This window comes from Lissotriton vulgaris, chromosome 3_1 (assembly GCF_964263255.1).
Source record: "Lissotriton vulgaris chromosome 3_1, aLisVul1.2, whole genome shotgun sequence".
Lineage (NCBI taxonomy): Eukaryota > Metazoa > Chordata > Amphibia > Caudata > Salamandridae > Lissotriton > Lissotriton vulgaris.
Genome location: NC_141689.1, coordinates 245773443 through 245795130, shown reverse-complemented (window position 1 = coordinate 245795130; position 21688 = coordinate 245773443). Strand labels below are relative to the sequence as shown.

General features: G+C 45.7%; 1 protein-coding gene across 4 annotated transcripts in view; it reads right to left on the bottom strand.

Annotated features, from left to right (window-relative positions):
* The window catches only part of CTIF (cap binding complex dependent translation initiation factor), an 856085-nt gene that overhangs the window by 422542 nt on the left and 411855 nt on the right, over positions 1-21688 (bottom strand). The gene's annotated exons all lie outside the window — the stretch shown is intronic.

Here is a 21688-nt window from a genome sequence, read left to right as displayed (position 1 = left end):
GCTCACCTTTCGTATCTGCATCACCACCATCCCCTTCGGCCATGAAGTGGAGAGGCAGACCCACCAAAAACTACAGACTGGCCTTTACCGAGACTCTGAGGTGGGCAGAAGTATGAAACCAGTTTACTTTTTGTTTTTAAGTGTAGGGTAACCAGTTTTTCAGAACAAAAAATGGGAAATCTATTGACATAGAAATAGGGCTAATTGACACTGACACTGACACTGACACACACACACACACACACACACACACGTTTATAACATCTTATAAACGTGATTGGCCCAGGGAATTAGGTAGGAAAATAAAGTTTAGTTTGCCTGAACTCAGAATCTAAAGATATATCTTTTAGTGAAGGTGATTTTTACATTCTGAGTTTAAAAATATCACTTTTAGAAAGTAGGTATTTTCTTGCTCAGTCATCCCGTGTGCCTCTGCTAGAATGTGGATTGCCTGTCTGGGTTTTGGATGACAGAAGGCTGGGGAGCAGGAGTGGTTCCAGATAGTCTAGGTGGGTCAGGAAAGGGCTGACTAGACATGGGCTGCATTTGGGGAAGGTCTTCCCGATACCGTAGCTAGCCTTCAACGCCGCGGTCAGCCAGAACTGTTTGAATTTGTTTGCTCACGATGTTGTGATAGCCCTGGACGTAGCTATCGACATCAAGGAACTGTTTTTAAAGCATAATTTGAGAACTGAAGATTTTTGAGTACTGTATTGTGGATTTTTAATGTTTTTGGTCTTGTCTTAAGTATATAAAAATTATAAGATAGTTTTCTAAACTGGTTTTGTGTAGTTTTATAGTGCTTACACTGTATTATCGTTCGTTATGTGCACATGCTTTACACACTGCCTCGAAGATAAGCCTGACTGCTCATGCCAAGCTACTAAAGGGGTGAGCAGTGGTTATTTTAGGAGTGTTACTCCCTTATCCTGACTAGAGTGGTGGTTTCTGCGTGGCTTTGGCACATGCCCCATCCTACCAACAATCCCATTTCTAACACTTCTCATAAAAGGTAGCAACTGCTGCTGGCTCCAGGCAGGAGTACACACAACCTAAGCACAAAGAAGTGCGAGATCTCTGCACTGGTCCTAAACTTTTTCGAAGCAGCAATTAGAGACAGAAAAAGGGCAGGCCTGGCCTAGAAACATCCTCAACTTATAAAACAAACTATAGTTCTACCTTTCACCCCTACCATATATGGATTGGCAGAACTAAGGAAGAACTAATCGACACCCCCACTGCTAACAAGGTTCATGGAATTGCTAAAGGTAGCAATGTCTGCATCCTTCTCGCTTTATTGACTAGGTTTCCACCCTCCAGCCAAAGGAATGCAGGCAATGCACTTCCACTGTTTGGGAAACTAACCTCACCTCCATTGTGTGCCATGTCACAAACAGGGAGGATATTAACAAAGGTCACCTCAGCAGATCTTTCAACTATGTGGTCCTTCAACCTAGATATGCTCAGGATCATACACTTTGATAAATATATCTATATGTCTCAGAATGGCACCCCAGTGCCTTAACCAGCTAAGATGACTAAGAGCATAAGAAATAAAGGGAGCAGCAGAGCTGTGCAAAGCTGACACCTTACTGAAAACTAGAAACCGTGGTGGCCACCTTTGCTTGGTTTGGCCCCTACACCTAAATCACCAGGAATTTGGGCGTCATTATGGATGATGCCCTGTCCATGAAAGATCTTGTGCGACTCCTCTGTGGCAAAGGTTTCGCCATTTTGAAGCTTCTTGCCAGATTATTTCCCTGGATACCCCTGGACTGTAGACGTTCAGTTACTCAAGCCTTATTGGTTAGTCATCTTGATTATGGCAATGCGCTATTTGTGGGTATGAATGAGTACTTGTTCTAACGCTTACAGGTATTGCAGAATTCAGCGGCCAAACTCATCTGTAACAAGGGCAGATTTGATTCGGCCTCGGAATGCTTGAAGAAATTGCACTGGTTGCCAATGCGCCAGAGGGCGGACTTCAAGCTGCTCTGTCATGCCCATAGGGTCTTAAATAAGACTTGCTCCACTATTCTTCAAGGGAAGATTGAATTTTACGTCCCCACTAGGAACCTTCGTTCACTTCAGTCTGCCCTGGCCAGGACTAAACAAATTCATAAAGCAAGGACAGGCGGTCGCTCATTTTCCCACTTAGCAGCGAAGAAGTGGAATGAGCTTCCACCAGACTTAAGACACACCTCCAACTATATCCTGTTCCGGAAAAAATTAAAAACTCATCTTTTCCCTAATGCCTAAATGTCCCGCTAGTGTTAGTCCCCAGTAGTTCCTCTCTTGGTATAGCGCCTTGATATGTGTTGTAATGTGCTATTTACTAATGCAGTCTCTCCACTGTGGTTCTCTGCCTCTCTGCTCAGCCTGTGGTGAGGTCACTTGGAATGTTGAGGTTGGTTTGTATGTAGCAGGGAATGAGTTGGTGTGATGGGCTGAGCAGAGAGGACCTTGCTCCTGGTGGGGCATCGCCAGGCTTTACTAAGGATCTTCATGTCATCTTGTATCTGTGAGCCTAATTTATGACTACATGAATAAATCTTCTAATACCATCTACAAGACATGTCTAAGCCTTCTACTTCGTTTTAACAATATCCTTCGGGATGAGTGTCGCGCTCTATAAATACCGCAAATAAATAAATAAATAAATAACCCATGCGCCTCGTACAAGATCGCTGCTAAACTCTGCGTTCCATAGTAGGATAAATGAAACCCTGTGGTCATCACGCACAACATGGAAACCCTTCCCACACAGGATCAAAACAAAGACAATATCCTTCTAGCGAAACACCCTTGAGCTATTGCACGCTATCCACATAGGCAAGCGTTTCAGCACCCCACATTGCGGTACCAAGCGCTTTATGAATGTTGCAATGCAATACTGTCAGATGTAATGATGGGGTCACTTTTGGGTTGGTTTAATGTTGAAGGTAGGGATAGGTAGGGTAATGGATGATATTAGGGGTTGTGGGTTGCGAAAGAACAGGAAGTGGTAAACGATGGGATTAACATTTGTTTTAGGGGTACAAAGGTAGGTACTTTAAAGCTATAGTTAGATCCTGTTTAAAAAAAAGATAAACATTGAGAAACATTGACAAAATGTCAAACTGACGGCTTTCAAACTAACTTCCACAGACACACAATGTATTAGAATTATGTGTTTTTGTTCCCCATAATATTTTCGAAATGTTGGCTTACTCACTTTTTTAATTTCAACATTTCGACCAGGATTCGACAACCCAGTGGCAGAGCACCCAGGCAATAAACAAGACTGACATCTCTCCTTCCATGACGTAAGAGCTAGAGGGACTCTTAATTCTTTCTCCCAAGTTGAATCTGGACACAGAGAGTTCCCCGAGACATGCAAAGTGTTAAAGCACTCAGAACTCAGGGGATTTGTTTAGCAGAATGTACCCTACTAGTAAGTAAACGTACGTATGCCTTTTTAAATTGACGGGTTCACGTGCTCGAAGGATTTCACGGTCTCATGAAGCAATTCTACTTGTTTAACTCTGGCCTGCTAAAGCCACAAAGACTCCTGGGCGGGGCAGTGTGTGTTCAACAATATGGCACGCGCTGGTGGAAGACATCACCCTCCTGGCAGACATCAAGTGCTCAGACCCACAAGGGCATTAAGAAATAGTCAGAACTCACATCGGAGGTTGTTATGGCTCTTACAAGCCATAGGAAAACAATACAAACGCTCTTTAACTTGCAGTGTGGTTGCCAAGGAAACGGTCTCTGAATCTAAAGCCTCGGAATTCCAGGAATTCAGCCACGCCCCTTCGATTTATAATTATTATTACACATTGTCAAAATTATTGCTGAGAGGGAACCGCAAAGAACACATTCTACCCGCCCTCAGACCTCTGCCCGGGCCGACACTTCGGGACACGAGGCATCCGAATGCACGATACATAAGGATATAGTATCTCTCCTGTTTCACAATTATTCACCTTTGACGAATTTATAGATTACAGGGAGTATGCCGCTCCTCCGGGGCTCTATGTGTACAAAAGACAGGCCAGTTCCAACTAGGACATGAGGTCTGGGTTGGCTTTTATAGCGGGAAAGGAGCATTGCGAGTGTCTTTTTCAAGAAGGGTGTGGGGTAACGGCCAGAGCTGCCGACTTTGCAGCTGGTGAACCAGCTTCGAGTTTCGGCGTGGGCTTAAAATCCTGTGATTCTGGGCAAATCACTTAACCTCCCCATGCCTACAAAAATAAATGTGTGTGTGTGTAATGTAACGTGCTCATGTAAAGCGCTCCAATACCTTCGGGTCGAGTTCGCGCCATAAAAAGCTGCAAAACAAAGGCTGGCATCTGCAGGAGGAGGCACCCTGTATCCAGTACTACGAGAATCACTTCAAATTCTTCCCTCATCATCGTCAGACCACCGGAGCAATATATATTCCTGACTTGCTAGTCTCTGATTGGCTGAGCAATTCATTAGAAACATTCGATTCGCTGCCTTTTGGGTAGGTTTGCGCTATAGAAATACTATATGCATACATTCAAAGGAAGAAACCCCATACATAACTGAAGAAAGACACCCATGAGCTGGTTCGCTCCGAGTTTCTGTACCTCTTGTACCCTGCTAGTCGGGAATGCAATAGTCCTGGACAGAATGGAGATTGATTCTTGGATATAACAAGGGCAGTCCTCCGCCCTGCAGCCAGAGCTTTAAGAGCAGCCAGGGCTTTAAGTGTGGGGGGCGGGGGGGAAGGGGGCAGCTGTGGAGGTCTGAGCACCCCCAGCTTTTTTGGGAGGCCTCGGGGGTTCTATTTTCGGGCCTCAAAGGTCAAAAGTAGGGTGACCAGACGTCCCCGTTTTTGTTGGTGTTTCGGGTGAGCATGCGCTCGCACTGCTTAAGGCGTGACGTCATTGTAGCAGGAAGGAAAATCATTTGAAGAGAGACACTTTCTCTCAGGATTTCTCTTCTCTTTGAACACCCACGTCATCGTGCCAGCCATCGGCATAACAACTTCGAACCGGCACAACCCTGCTTTTACGGCCTGCAGCAAGATTTCTCCATCAACCAGTGTGACCCTGCTCTGCCTTAAAGCAAGCGATGGATGAGGGTCTACAATAGAATCCCGCAGCAGTGAAAAGGAAACTTACCTTTGTGACGCCTCCCCAGCCCTACCAGCACCGTCGCGACACTGCCTCCGCATCAGAGCTGCCTCAGCCAGGATCCTTCTGAAGCCACACAAGACTTGCCCTCCCAGCCTGCAAGCCCACAACAGGAGTATTTTAATGGCAGTTTTTTTATTCCCCTTCCCCGCAGCTTTCTCATTCCGCTGCAAAGCGCCACTCATCTTTTTCAAAACACTCTCACTGCCAATGCAGACTTGTTCTGTTTATTGATTTATATATGCGGTGGTAAAGCACCCTCATAGAAAGCACTGCGTATGCGTAGAAAAGATTGAACCGCCCTCCGAAAGGAAATCAAGGCAAATATTGAGCGCCACTGGTTCCCCAGAATTCGAATATGTTGTTACAATATTATGCTTTAGCCACGCCCCTACTCGGATAGGCCACACACCTTTATGACATTTGCCACACCCCTTTTAGAGCACCCCCAGTTTTTTTCCCCACTTAAAGCCCTGCCTGCAGCCTCCATCTTGGACATGCACTTGTGCCTACCAGCAATTGGCACAAGTCATAGCTACTCTCTGTCGTACTTTTCCTGGATGGCAGCGGGCATTCCTTCCCCGGACCAACCACGACCCTACCTTCGCCAAAACGGACCCGCTTGCATTTAGCCAGGCCCTGGCGGCCTCCAGGCCCGATCTTGCTAATGACCTACAGGGGGGACTTGCTGGCTTTACCAGCTGGATCTCAAAAACATTGGATCTCTTATCCCCTGCTTCCCCCCCAGTGGCATTCCTGGGAATCTCCTTCCAAACCCTTTGTTTGGATGCTGACGGAGGGCAGCCTTGATTTTGCTTGACCTCTCGGCGGCATTCGACACTGCACTCTTTGGTGCTCACCAGACTTGCTGACATTGGCATATTAGGTACTGCTTGGAGCTGGCTCAAATCGTTTCTGGAGGGTTGGATGCAGCCAGTTTGGCTCCCCCTCGTTCGCTTCGTCACCACAGATGGTGTCCACGGGAGTCCCACAGGGGTCCTCTTTGAGTCCACTCCTTTTCAACATCTAGGTTCCTCCTTTGGTTCAATTGGCAGAGGATTTGGGTGCCAAAATTATTGCTTATGCTGATGATACCCAGCTCCCGTTCACGTGGGGAAAAAAAAAAAAGAGTGTTCCACATCCTCCGGAAAAATTTGTCTGACCAAAGTTTTCATATGCTGGCCTCTGTCCAACTTTTAAATGCAATGAGGAGTCTGAAATCCTCGGTATGTAACTGTTACCACGGATTTTTTACAACGCATACCATTACCACAGATTTATTACAACGCAGGTCATTTTACAACGGAAACCTTTACAACGCAATACACTACAACGCAGATACTATTACAACACATACCATTACAACGCAAGTATAATTATAGGTAAGTTTATCTTTTATTAAACATTTATTAGTGGTATTTTGTTATGGGGTACAGGGGTATTTTTAGGTTTTTGGGCTGGTTTTGGGGTACAGGGGTATTTTTAGGTTTTAGGGCTGGGTTTGGGTTTTGGGGTACAGGGGTATTTTTAGGTTTTAGGGCTGGGTTTGGGTTTTGGGGTACAGGGGTATTTTTAATATATATTTACAAATAATAAAATTAAAATTAATTTTATTAATAAAATTATTTAGAAAATTAAATAATAAATAATTAAATTAAATAATACAAAAATAATTATTTACATTATATATTAATATTATATACTTACCTATACTTACGTTGTAATGGTATGCGTTGTAATAGTATCTGCGTTGTAGTGTATTGCGTTGTAAATGTTTCCGTTGTAAAATGACCTGCGTTGTAAAAAATCTGTGGTAATGGTATGCGTGCTAAAAGTACGCGTGGTAACATCATATATCCAAATCTTCCTTTATGGACGCTTCCCCCCTCAGTTCAGAGAAACACTCTGGCTGACTGATTTCTCTATGCCAGTCTCCACGGGGCGACCCGCTAAGAATCTGGGAACCGGGTTTGAGGAGAATCTATCGTTTTCGACCCAGATCAAGAAGCTAGCTGGGAACGGTTTCGGGTTACTTAAAACCCTCAGGAAATTTCTTTCACTTCTTCCTAGGGCCGCTAAAGAAACGGTCACCGAACCCTTATTTGATCACTTATTGATTATGCCAATGCCCTATATGTTGGCCTCCTGGGCTACCTGCTTAATAAACTATAAGTAGTCCATAATGCGGTGGCCAGGCTTCTCTTTAACATCCGCATTAGAAGCAGCTTGAGACAACATCTGCGCACACTTCACTGGCTGCCCGTAGCAGATAGAGTTAAATTCAAATCTCTAATCATAGCACAACGTGCCTTGTATGTCTCAGGGCCTATTTACTTGCAAAAGCGGTTTACTTTCTACACTCCTTCGAGACAACTGCGCTCTGCTTCTCAACTTCTAGGTCATGTTCCCCGCTTCCTACTGCAAAGGATGGGCGGCAGCTCCCTTGCCTTGAAGGCTGCTCTGGCATGGAATATGTTGCCTCTTGCTCTCTGTAGAACTCCGGACCCCATCCTTTAAAAAAAAAAAAATGAAAACGTTCCTCTTTATTTCATTAGTTCTCCTTCACTCCTCAAGGTTTGAGCCGGGACACTCCTCAGAGTATCTGCGCGCGCTACAAATACAAATAACATAACATAACTTTGTTGCCTATGTTGACCAGGACTCAATAAACTTAACCCCTTGCATGCGTCGGAAGGTCCCCGGCCGTCCGACGTCATGGTGGGCGTGTGCGTCAGACGACCTGGGGCAGTCCGATTTGCGCACGTGTGGAATTCGCCCGCACCGCAGGGGAATTTCAGCCATACCCAAAGGGTTAAAGCTCTGCCGTAGAGGTCTGTGCGGCTCGCAGAGCAGCCAAACGTTACATCCACTTGGAAGTCTTACTGGCAGCCATATGGAACTGTCTGTCCAGGCCCAGTGGCGTAACAAACCTTGAGGGGGCCTCCCTGCAAAGTACATGGAGGGGCCCTCCTCCAGACTCATTCATGTACTCTCAGCCAGGGTACTGTGCTGATTGGGCCTCCTGGAAATCGGCTCACACAGCACTGCATGGGTTACGGGGGCATTTATTATGCCACTGCCCTGAGTGCCAGATCCCAAGGGTCAGTGCCAACTCACCTGGTTTGCACCTGTGGTCCAGAGGCAGGAAGCAACAGGATCCAGATCCTTTAGCAGAATAGACAACACCAACTGTCAATCAAATACCCAGTGCTTAATTTGTAAAAAACACATGAGTGCCAGGGCTCTCGTTAGGAGGTCACTGCAGCTTACACCACCCATTCCCCTACCATGCTGCCAATGAGAGTACAACACAACAACTAACCATCGCACTACAACAAGTGTGACAATTCAGGCAATTTCAAGCCCACAAAGCTATAAGAATGACTGGGGGGAGGAGGGGGGGCAGGTAATAGACATTGTTAATGTATATTGAATTAATATTAACTGTTGTGGTCATATCTAAATTAGCTAGACAGCGCCATGTTGTAGCAGATTGTCACAAGCGTTGGTATTGTTAATTAAGTGCTGGTGCTAAACACCGGAAACCACCTAGTCAAATTAAGCACTACCCAGGCCAAAAAAACAAACAGTGAGCTAGAACATGGAACACTAGAGGCTTGAGATGTGCTCTAACTCATATGGCATTAGTCACATGACGCAGTATCTTCTCGCTCAAAGGGCCATTCGTGAGATTGAAAACATTGGAAATGGAACCTTAATTTTGCCTCTAGATGTCTCCTTGCCATGTATCCCTAATAGATGGCCAGGATGCCTAGCAGAAACCATGGATGCCTACCAGTAGCAGAAAATGTGTATCAGGAGTCCGTGATCCCCACCAGAAGCCATGAGCTGACGGAGATGGATAATTAGACAGAACTAAAAGGACTGTTGTGAAAAGGTAGTTCAGTTGCCCTAAGAGTGTAAACCATCTGAGTGAGAGAAACCTCCATCAAAACAATTCCCACAACAAAACCAAATGCAAAAGGTCCAACACAAAACCCTATAAAAGTCAGTCCATCACCAAAACGAAACAGGGGAACAAAGCGGGGAAGGTGCGGTCTGACAGCCGAGAGACCAGCAGGACAGCTGAATAATCAATGGAAAGTGCGAAGAAAATGGTACCTTTCATAGCAGTTACAGTTTCACTGTGAGATGTATTTGGGGAGACAAAAGGCAAGGTGGTGGATAAGTGCTGAAGTGATGCCAACACTTTGATTGCGCATTGTTGCTCGTCGATCCAGAGAGGGCTAGGGGTCCCCCACAGCATTGGCTCTGGGGACTTAGTCTCCGGACTGTCCCCGAGACCTTGTTCACAATGAGGTCCTGGGATGAGGGGGTTGGTGAAGAGGGTGTGCCCTCCTGACCCTTCAGCCAGTTTCAGGCTTACTCCGGGTCCGTGAAAAAAATTAGTTAGTCGGTCGTAACTCAGAGCTTGACGGGAAAAAGTAACTTGTATTTCTATCCCAGGGAGCACAACCTCTTTTTAACCTGCATAAAACTAGAGTGTTTACTTTGTACTGAAAGTGAAAAGTCAGGGAAAATCATAACTTTCACATTATCAACTGGTATTTGATCTTTTTTTCGGACAACAACAGATCTCCATCCTTGAAACTGAGCAGCCTCGCTATCAAGCAAGGGCCTCGGAGGTCCCCAGGCAGCGGGCTTTGGCCAGGACCCTGTGTGCTCTTTCAACTATGAAACAGGAAGACAAAGAGGCCGGGCCACCAGCCTCTGAAGCCAATCCTCCATGAAATGAGTGGGATCGTCTCCTACCTTACCTTCCTGGGAGGCCTATAAGGAAGGTATTATTGCAACAGGATCGCCCCTCCGAGTCTTCCAGTCAATCCTCTGAAATTCTCAGGCATTGCAGCACGTTTGGAGTATGCGCTGATATGTCCTGGGTCAATGGCCGCAGAGTTTGCAGTCACTTTCCCGATCAGCTTTTTTTTTCTCAGAGGTGGGTAAAGTCTATAGTCAAAGCATCCACTTTGGCCTCCAGTACAGGTCAGGAGTCCGTGATTGCCATCAGAAGGATATCCAATGTCACTGTTTGTGGCGACAAGGCTTTCTCGTGGGAAAGATCTGATGATGCCAAGGTCGTTGGGTCATTGCTAGGTGTATGCTGGCCGTGGTATGCCGTACGTGTGCTGAGTGGTCTGCCCATACGTAATGCGGATCTCAAATGGTTGGCGTGTTGTATATACGAAATAATGCAAGATAAAAACGAAGCTGGCACTTGAAGTAACCCTGGCCCCTGACCCACCTCACCCGCTTAAATGTTCCTGATCCCAGTGGGTGGCACGAGCACCCAGGGAGGCCCTGGGTGTGGGGCAGCGTCAGGCGGTAGGCCAACGATGTACAAAAATGCAGCAACGTCCCAGCAACAGAGGAGCCAGTTTAAGAGGTCACTGGGAATTATGATGCATTCTGGGGCTTCATGCAAAATGCAGGGAATCCCCAGTCTCTCAACAGTCCCTCCTTACCACAGGACCATTAACAGGGGTCACAAGCAGTGTGGTTCAGAGGGGAAGAACAGGACCCCAGCAGGAGGCACCGAGAGCTACATGGCAAGCAGCAGAGGCACGGTCTCAGAGTGGCTGCCAGGCTCTGCCAGGCTCTCCCAGGCCACAAGGAAGGACAGCTTCACTGCTTGGCTCCAGGACACCAGGGGGCAGTGGTGGACTGGCAGTCAGCACCGGGTCTACCTCAGGGGAGGCGGAGCGGAGGGTCGGGTGGCTCCGTCCAGTAGTGTAGTGGCAGGAGTACGCAGGTTGCTGCAGGAGCTCTACTATAATGTGGCCGCCATGTTCAGTGGTTCAGCCACGCCCCATCCTGAATGTAACATACTGTGTATTCTGTATATTACATTTCATTAGATCTTGATTGTAAACAGTGATAATACAAACATTCTGTAAATCACTATTTAGAAATCAAAAAGTCCAGAGGCATTCAGACCTCTAAGGCATATACGCATCCATCCAAACAAGGGGGAAATATGCAGTGCTTGAAATAGAAAAATAGAAGTGCTGGTACTCTGTAGCACAGTACCTGCTCGTTTCTGAGAAGTGCCGATACTCTCCAATTAAAAGTATTACGTCGCTCTTGAGAAGTGCCGGCGCTCTCCCTCTCAAAATAAAAAAGTGCCAGTACTCAGTACCGAACAATACCAGCCTATTTAAAGCACTGGAAATATGCAGGCCAAACAATCACATTACTAGTAATCTCACACAAGCGCTTTCAGATATATCAGTCATTCAAAGAGGTCACACATCTCGAGTCAATCCAAATGCTTTCTCCAGCCATGACAGCAGGTGACATCACACTCTTGCATTGCCTTGACAGACCGAGTGCACAGACATATAGCATTCTCTGTAGTGTTAAAGTAGCCAAGATTTACAGGCCAATATTCATCAACATCTTTGTCGGGTGCCTGTCTACAGCAGGAAAAATAATGGTGGATTAGAGCAACACACTTTCTCCCCAAATGATAGAATTCAAATAAATGTATACTTATTTACTGATTGGTATCATAAGTTATTCATTCCAGCTTTTTAGTTATACTTAAGATGAACTTCTACAGGAATGGATGTCGTGTACTTTGGTACAGTTTCAGGAATCAACAACACACTTTCCAATGTACAATTCGATAACCTCTGATTTGTTTCCAAATCTTGCTCAGGCTGAACAGCGGACTATGAGAAAGGCAGTGGTATAACAGTTGCATCTTCCTCTAGAAGTATTAGAATAAACTGCTCGATAGGGTTTATATCAAAACTGTGAGGAAACCAGAGCTAGGAGTGGATTACACCCTTTTTAGGTCGAGACACCCTTTTTTTTGCGAGGCATGATGTGGCTTACAAACAACATAGAGGGGCTTGGAGCCCACCCTCTGCTTACCATTGGTTGGCTTTCCTTGTCACTCATTTGCCTGCCAGTTAGTCAATTTTATCTATATATCTATACTAATATAATAAAGAGAGAGCCCAAACCTTTGAGGCGGGTAATCTCAGGAGCCACAGCACCAATCACAACACCCAAAACAGCGTTGGAAAGGGCAGTTGCAGCAGAAGGACATAGGCTATGCAGACGCCCACCTTATACATTTAAAAGGTAAAAGAACCATGCCAGCAAAGTAGTCCCTTGTGGGCGTGTCTGCGTTGTGCTGTGGGCGTGTGCTGGGGCGTGACAAAAGCTGGGGGCGTGTGGTACGTTCCGCCCTTCATGCCATGTCTCATATTGTGTGCTAATCCCACCCTGCTCCCTTTAAATACCCCTGCACCCCATAATCATAACCCACCCGTACTCCTTAAAATACCCCAACACCCTTAAACACTAACCCATCTTAACCCTATAAATATACCCTGTACCCCAAAACCCAAACCTATCCCACAACCCTAAAAATACCCCTGTACCCCAAAACTAGCCCTGAACCCTATAAATACCCCTGTACCTCAAAACCCATACCCACCCCTGAACCCTAAAATACCCCTGTACCCCAAACCTACCCCTGAACCCTAAAAATACCCCTGTACCCCAAACCTACCCCTGTACCCCAAAAATACCCCTGTACCCCAAACCTAGCCCGAACCCTAAAAATACCCCTGTACCCCAAACCTAGCCCAGAACCCTAAAAATAACCCAATATCCCAAAACCCAAACCTAGCCCTGAACCCTAAAATACCCCTGTATCCCAAAACCCATACCAATCCCTAAACCCTAAAACTACCCCTGTACCCCATAACCCAAAAATATATCTGAACCCTTAAAATACCCAAGCACCCCAAAACATATACCTCAGTACCCCAAAACATATACCCCTATATCCATACTTACCTTATCCAAAGATTTTAAAAAAACATGCTTTTACCATTTATGCATTTACAACGAATTTCGTTGTAAATGTATGCTTGGTAAAAGCATATAAAATGTAATGCCATGCGTTATAATGGCATTGCGGAGACATGGTCCTTTCGTAATGAAAGTATACGGAGTTATGTTATGTTATGTTAATGGGGGTTGCTTATATAGCGCACGGCTACTCCAAGGAGTGTCCCGGCGCTTTCTGACCCACATCAGAGAAAAGGAGAAACAGAACATAACAAATTACTGATTATAGAGCCAAGTCTTCAAGGCCTTTCTGAAGGCAAGCAGATTGGAAGTGATTGTAAGCTGAAAGAAAGTTGCATAATAAGTGGTGTTTACCCTCCCCCGGTAAGTACATTGGTGGCACGGTGGCCCACATCTCCAGCAACATACTCATATTTTTTCACCACCCATTTGAAAAATGCACAGGTCTCTCTCATTGATGGCCAGCACCGACATACACTTTTAGACACACCTCCCGCCACAAGTTCTAGAATTGCGAACTTTAGAGCTGGGGAGCTACGTTCGAATCTCGGCATCCGCTCAACATCCTGTGATTCCAGGCAAATCGCTTTGTCTCCCCAGGCCTACCACAAATGAATGTGTTCTTCTGTAATGTAAATTGTGCTCATGCCATGTTGTCGAGTTCGCGCTATATAATATTGCAAGAAAAAATAAAGTAGGGAAACTCGAGTTCACACACTACTGAACACACACTCTTAAGTGCATCAGCAGTGCACTGTGAATCGAAGCGTTTCACAGGCCTGTCACAGATAAGAAATGCTATCAAAACGAAATCCTACAAAACAATATACTACTGGCCGGCAGCAATTCATACCCGGACAACGTCGGGACGGGCTGCTAGTATTTTATTAAAGGTCTAAAAAAGACGAAAAGGGCAAATGACAGTTTTACAAAGTTTCACTTCAACAAACCCCCAAAACGTAGTGTTCAACTTAGGATATAATAAAAACGAAACACCTCTGAAACTATCCAGTTGTGCTCACAGGTTCCCCTGTATCCAAAACTCACCTACTGACACGTTACTATGCACAGTTTGGGTGTATTATTTTGGATGAAGGGACCATACACAGGACTATTCAATTTCTGATGTTTTACATTTTTATATAGTCCATTAATGATAAGTTAAACAGCAAGAGCTCTTCCTAAAACGAATTTCTTAAAAACATTTAAAAATATTTTTTAGGTGACCCTTTTTACGTCTTGTGTCATTTTCCTGCCATGGCGTTCGCTCCAAACTGCCAGTGGGTGGGAAGGTGGTACGGTAGATCCGGGGCAAGTTGGAGGGGAGAGGACGCGGCTTAACGGCCAGATCAACACACTTTGCAACTGGAGAACCGGGTTCGAGTCTCGGCGTCGGCTCAACATCCTTTGATTCTGGTAAACCACTTTATATCTCCCTGTACCTACAAAAACGAATGTGTCCTCGTGTAATGTAACTGGTGCTCATGTAAAGCGCTGAGATATCTCTAGGTTGAATTTGTTCTAATATACAACTGCAAACAAAAAAACAAAAAAAAACTGAAGGTCCAACCCTTGAGTGACTGGAAAAAACATGAAGGGGAGAAGAGAGTCCTCTGACAACGGGGAGTTTTCTGCTTATTTAGGAGACTTGGCCTTTTGAAGTTGCCCGAGTGGGAGGTGGCGCGGGTGGAGACAATGGGAGAGTGGACTGCTTTACTGCCACCCACTACCAAAGTAAATATGCATATACTAATAGAAGGCGAATCTTTTTCAAATGCATCTAATTTTTCATTTTTATGCCAACATTTTATTCTAGATGTAAAAATAATATGGCACATTGGATTCTCCAAAAATATTTCAAGATCTAGTTTTTGACCAAATGTATTTTCAGACCTATCTCCCACAGATGTCTTGACATCGACATGAGAGACAACAATCAGTGACTCGAGTATGACGTCAAAGGACATGTGTGTACACTGGCATAACAACAGACAGGCGCACACGTCTGTGGCATAGGATCTGACAGGCTAAGACGAGCACTCTCCGTGGGTTCTGGCAGCTCTACAAAGACTTACCCAGAGCACACCGTGTATCTTCCAGAGGCCTGGCAGGACACCCATGTCAGGTTTTTTACTAGGAACATTTCCTCTTCCTCTGCCCCCTGGTCATGTAACACTGCAGGCAGTGATTGGAGGAGGCCCGGATCTAGGTAGGTACCAGCTAGGTGCGATGGCTTGGTGCCTGATGTTCAATATTTACGTACTCCACGTAAGGCACTCTCTGCTCACCGGTCCAATCTTTGTCACGATGCCGTTTGGTGATTATAGAGAGGTTTTTTTTTTTAAATCACGGTTCTGCAGCCCAAGGATATTTGCAGCAGACTTGACAAAAGTGCATGAGCTCAGAATGCCCAGAATTAAGAAATAAGTGAAACTGCAAAGCGTAGAGTTTTGAACAGCAAAAAAATATATACACATTATAAAAATACCATATACTTCAAACCATGTTATTAATGGCATAACCTTAATGATAGATGAATATTTTGAACAGTAAGTACAAAAATTGGTGCACTTCAAGTATTCACTTCCGAGTTCTTTATCTACTTCCGCATTAAGTATCACACGTGCCGAATTAATGCAGTTTTTATGTCAATCTTGGGCAGCGCATGCGCTGCTCTGCGAGGCATGCTGTATTCAGGTATGGACTTCAAGCTCCGCCCACTCTCCGCCCAGATTTTAAGTGCTTGTGTCATTGTGCTTTGGAAACTGTGGCTTTTGAAAGGTCAATAGGCTTAGTAGTCCCTCCTTAGGACAGTACTCATTTTATAACCTCACAGGAGGACACCCCCTGTTACATGTGTTGTTCCTCCGAGCAGTATTTGCTGAAATGGTTTTCTCCTGCCTGCTGTTGCAGGTAGGAAGCGCTCTCCCGCAACACTTTAAATTCGTTTTTTTCATAGCACAGCACGCCACGCTCCTACAGTGGCGCCCGTGCCTTTATTTATTTGTGCAAAAACAACAGTTGATGGACAAAATGCAGAACAAGGTCATACATTCACCCCAGTACAGAGATCTGGGCCTAAATCCATCGTTTTATGCTCACCACACCACCCTAGTTCAGACATGGCCATTTGCAAATCAGGCTTGACCCTGTGCCTCATGGTTACAGTCCAGCCGAACTGCCAAGCCATGTCTTCCCTGGACCGGAATCAAGCATCCTAGGACCGGTTTCTGGCTATCAGCCATCATCAGCCAGGATAGCTTGACTCCAGTGGCGTGGAGAGCACGGGACTCACGTCTAAGTATACCCATCCCACTCGGGGTGACAAATGCAAAAACAACAGTTGATGGACAGAATGCAGAACAATGTCATACATTCACCCCAGTACAGAGATCTGGGCCTAAATCCATCGTTTTATGCTCACCACACCACCCTAGTTCAGACATGGCCATTTGCAAATCAGGCTTGACCCTGTGCCTCATGGTTACAGTCCAGCCGAACTGCCAAGCCATGTCTTCCCTGGACCGGAATCAAGCATCCTAGGACCGGTTTCTGGCTATCAGCCATCATCAGCCAGGATAGCTTGACTCCAGTGGCGTGGAGAGCACGGGACTCACGTCTAAGTATACCCATCCCACTCGGGGTGACAAATGCAAAAACAACAGTTGATGGACAGAATGCAGAACAATAGAACAATGTCATACATTCACCCCAGTACAGAGATCTGGGCCTAAATCCATCGTTTTATGCTCACCACACCACCCTAGTTCAGACATGGCCATTTGCAAATCAGGCTTGACCCTGTGCCTCATGGTTACAGTCCAGCCGAACTGCCAAGCCATGTCTTCCCTGGACCGGAATCAAGCATCCTAGGACCGGTTTCTGGCTATCAGCCATCATCAGCCAGGATAGCTTGACTCCAGTGCCGTGGAGAGCATGGGACTCCCGTCTGAGCATACCCATCCCACTCGGGGTGACAAATGCAAAAACAACAGTTGATGGACAGAATGCAGAACAATGTCATACATTCACCCCAGTACAGAGATCTAGGCCTAAATCCATTTGTTTATTTGTGGCGCCGAACGCAGCCGCATGTTTTCTTTTTTACTACTAACTTTTTTTTTTTTAAACTGCCCCATGCCGCACTTTCACTTTAATGGCGGCGGCCCTTTCCCTAGAAAAGCTGCATCTAAGGAAATGGGTGGTGCTGCCATTAAAGTGAAACCGCGGCATGTGTCCCTTTTACAAAAAAAATAATATTTGTGTGGCAACTTGACAAATAAATGCTTTTTTTTGTGTAAGCACCCCATACTGCGCTTTCACTTTAATGGCGGCCGCACCCATTTCCTTAGATGCGGCTTGACTACAGAAAGGGGTGCGGCCGATATTAAAGTGAAAGTACAAATTCATTTCATTGGCCGTCCCCTTGCACGCTGCCACATCACTGAATTAGCAACCATGTCAAGCAAGGGAACACTATTCAGCATCCAATAGGTTTTCGACAAGGACTCTTTCTTGGAGCAGCATACAGCTTGTGCCCGAGTAAATGCTGTACATAAACAAATATGCGGGCGAGGCCAATATCCCTCTCACAGTAACATTTCCCAACTCTTTTTCTATTGATCTGGCGACAGCTGCACTCAAGTCACGCCTAACAGACTGCAGGAGTGTAGAATCAAAGTATTGCTGTCAAAATTCAAGCGCTGTCTAAATGTCTTAATACTTAGGGTCAACTGTGCACGATGCCTGGATAATAGCATAATAGTAAGGTGACTTGATTTAAATGTAAATGATAACAGGCTACTTTCTGTTCGAAATACTCTTGAACCGATTCACCAAGCTATTAACAGATATAGGTCCAAAACAGATTCAAATTTGGCATGATTTACCAGAGCCAATTTCACATTAGGATACACAAAATATGCATTTACAGGCGGAAATCAATTTACTTATACAAAATGTATTAAATGACATGGGAGTAAACTTCCCCATGGGTGCTAAGTAGGTGTTCCAGGTTGTGAATGTTATGAAAAAAGTTGATGAACACCCACAAATTCTCAAGTTAGTGAGAACTCCTAACCCGTTTTACAGCCCAGTCAAACCTTGGATATGGTTTGAGATTTACTCTGGCCAAGAGCAGGAGATTCTCTCAATCTAGGAGAGGGGAGGGAATAATCACTAAACTTGGTAAAGGTGTAAGGGAAGTGCTTTCTCTATGGGCAAAAATATGTTCCCGGTGTAGTTAAAAAAATAAAAAAAAAGTCAGCACAGAAGGTACATTTTGTTACATACTGGCACATGCATGAATGTACACAAATAATACGAGTACTCCTGGAAAGCTGCAACTGTCACAGCTTCCCAAGCGTACTCCTGGATTTGTTTGAGAATTCAAAATATACTTTAAATATACTACAAAATTGGTTGCAAGGCTATATGAGTAAATTTGCTATTGTTGTGCAAATTGAGCCCATTGCCTTCAACAGTGAAGATGGAGTTGTTGTCATCTGTAGAACAAAGAATAGAGACCGGAAGTCCACCTCATATCAAGGGTGACTCTGTACCCTAGGTTTGTCTGCAAAGTGAAAGCACGCATGGCGTGCTGAATGGTGCAGGAAAGCATGTAGTGCCTGCAGTAGGTGAAACTCATTAAAGAAATTAGTGCTTACAGACTAAATAAGACGTACGGTATAACAAACGAAGTAAAAGGGCCAGTCCTCTTGGGAGGTTACAAACTAAGACAATGCCGTACTAAGGAGGGTCTAACAAGCCTATTAATGAATCATAAGCCAGCATTTAGGAAGGACAATGACACAAGCCAATGACTAATATGGGCGGAGAGTGGGCAGGGCTTCAAGTCCGTACTCTAATACAGCATGCCTCGCAGAGCAGCGCATGCGCTGCCCAGGCTCGATCTAAAAAGTGTTAGATTCCCTCCAGTTGAAGCAATAGGTGACAGAGTCATGACCGGCAAGAGAGTTCTCGATGCAGCAGTGCCTTAGTGGGTGATCCCTCCTGCTATGCTCCTGCCCTGGACACCACATTCACCACCCAGGTCAAGAGGACGCTCGCTTGGGATCCAGACTGTGGCCGGGATAGTGGAGTGTGATGCCCTTTGTACCCGCAGAGGTACTCATTTCGCCCCCGTCCTGCCTTCCCCATCTGGGGCTGACAACGGCTGTATATTAACAGCCACCTGCAAAGTGTGGGGAGTGGCAGATTGGTGGATGCCCGGAGAGGTTCTACCCCCGCACAACTACAGTGGAACTGTCGGACCTGGTGTGGGCATAGATCGTGACCTGAAGTTAGGGAATGGGCAAATCACAGTACAAGGAAAGTCAATGGTGCATGGTAAAAGCTACATGATGGCCCAGGAAAGATGCATGGAGAAACATGCCTTTCAAAAAACTCCAGAGGCCGGTGGATGGGCTCATTCACCCAAGGTGGAGGATACAGACGTGGAGGATCAGGGCCCCACAGTTAAGGAACTGCTCAGGGCTATCAAAGAATCCAGGGCAGCCCTTAAAATAAAGATAGACACTGTGGCAGTGGATGTCACACTGATCCGAGCAGACATGGGAAACCTTGAGGATCGAGTAACCAATGCTGAGGTTTCTCTGAAGGCACATAGTACCTCCATTAGGACCACAACTGTGGATGTTTACCAACTTAAAGAGATACCCCGTCGGCTACAAGCCCGGAGGACACAGAGGGCAGATTCCTCAGCAACAATGTCAGGTTTATGGGGATATCTGAGAAGGCAGAGGGAACGAATTTGGAAAAATGAATTGAAGACTTCATACCTGCAAGAGTGAATACCAGCATCCTGTCTCCACATTTCGCAATGGAGAGAGCACACAGAGTGCCTGGAGCACGTCTCAGGCCATGCGCAAGACAGAAACAATAATAGCTTGATTCATGAACTTTAAAGATCGGGATGTGGTACTGCGAGGAGCCCAACAGCAGGGCCCACTACAGTATGAAAACAAAACAGTCATGGTATTCCCGGATTTTACACAGAAGGTACAGGCCAAATGACTTTTCTTTGACAAGGTAAAACAAGAACGCAGAAAAAAACATTTGCAATATTCAATGCTATTCCCCCAACGACTTTGGTTCCTTGATGATGGGAAATCTTGGTTTTGTTCTTCACCGGAGGAGACCTGGGACTGGCTGGAGGATTGACGGATGCTGGGAGAGGGAAGCCCCTGGCGCTCCCTGATGTCCATAGAAAGTGGTGCAACAAGAGACAACAGCAAGGCCCATGCAGACGTGGAGATAGAGGGTGACTAACTTGAAGGTCTAATGCCACAGCGACTGGAGGTGAAACACCTGCTGGCAAGGAGAGTTACACGCAGGACTTTGCGAACACTGTCAACCCCCTCAAACAGACACTGGAACTGGGGGATAGTGGAATTTCACAGGCATGATGGGCGACAGATATCGCGGGCGTTAGGGTAGTGGGTAGTTCTACACTCTTAGCCTAGGGCCTCAGGGTTGGGGCTGACACCTCAGCAGAGACACACAGTTAGAGTCAGACAAAAAGAACCTGCAGACCATACTTTGACTTTTGACATTGGGCATCGGGATGAAGCCTACCATATGTAGTCAGGCACTTACTATTGTTTCTGTGAATGGGCTGGGGCGCAAATTGAAGAGGCAGTGATGCCCCTCTTTGACTCCGCACAGACAAGATCTCCTACTGCTGCAGGACACTCATCTTGCGGGCAATAATTGTGCCTTCTTGGGATGGGGCAGATAGACAGTCCTACTGCACATGGGTTTCTTGACGGGCTCACAAGGTCACTTCCACTAACAATCTCGAAGACATGGGTGGGCCCGGGAGGGTGCTATGGGGCAGTTTTGGGTGAGTGGAATGTGGCAACAAATGATGCTCGCCTCCTTGTATTTCCTATTCGGGACCTCAGTCGCAACAAATCCTGGAGCTGGGGGGATGGTGAGTGCAGACTCCAAAGGCTACTACCATCAAAGGGGGAGACTTTAATCTCACAATGAATGGAGGCTGGTTCAGGGAATGCAACATGGGGGGAGGCACACAACTGTCCACATTTAAAGAGGCAATCAGACTACAGCACGTTTGGAAGGACACACATTCCACTGAGGGACCATACTTCTATGCGGCGGGGGTCGGCTGGGTCTGTGTCCAAACTTAATTTTATATATATTCTCATCTCATGCATGGAAGGCGGGAGGTACCGAGACACCTGCTATTTGCCAAGGTGAATCTCAAACCACTCCCCACTTTACACACACCTGGAACGGCAGAGGACTGAATGATTGACTGTTGAATCCCTGGGTGCCAAGTGACTGGAATACTAGATAACTAATGACAGCTAACACCGAATCATATGTTAAGGAGAACGTGGGCACGGTACCATCATAAACGGTGACCTGGGAGGCCTATATGGCATTCTACATTTGCAAGGACTGTGCTAATTTTAAGTGTTTGAAAATGTCTATAACTACATAATATAACTGTGGAAAGGTACACCTGTTCATAAAACAGGTGCAATATAAATATTTGGGTCCAGAGAATTGTTTTTATCTTTGTTTGATTTTATCCTAATGAATGATTGGAAATTTGAGTGCAGTAGGTTAGGTGTCATCTGGTTAGCAGTCTTTAGTGATGGTATTACAGTTTGCCCTATTGACATAAAACATACAATTCCCTCTCTGAG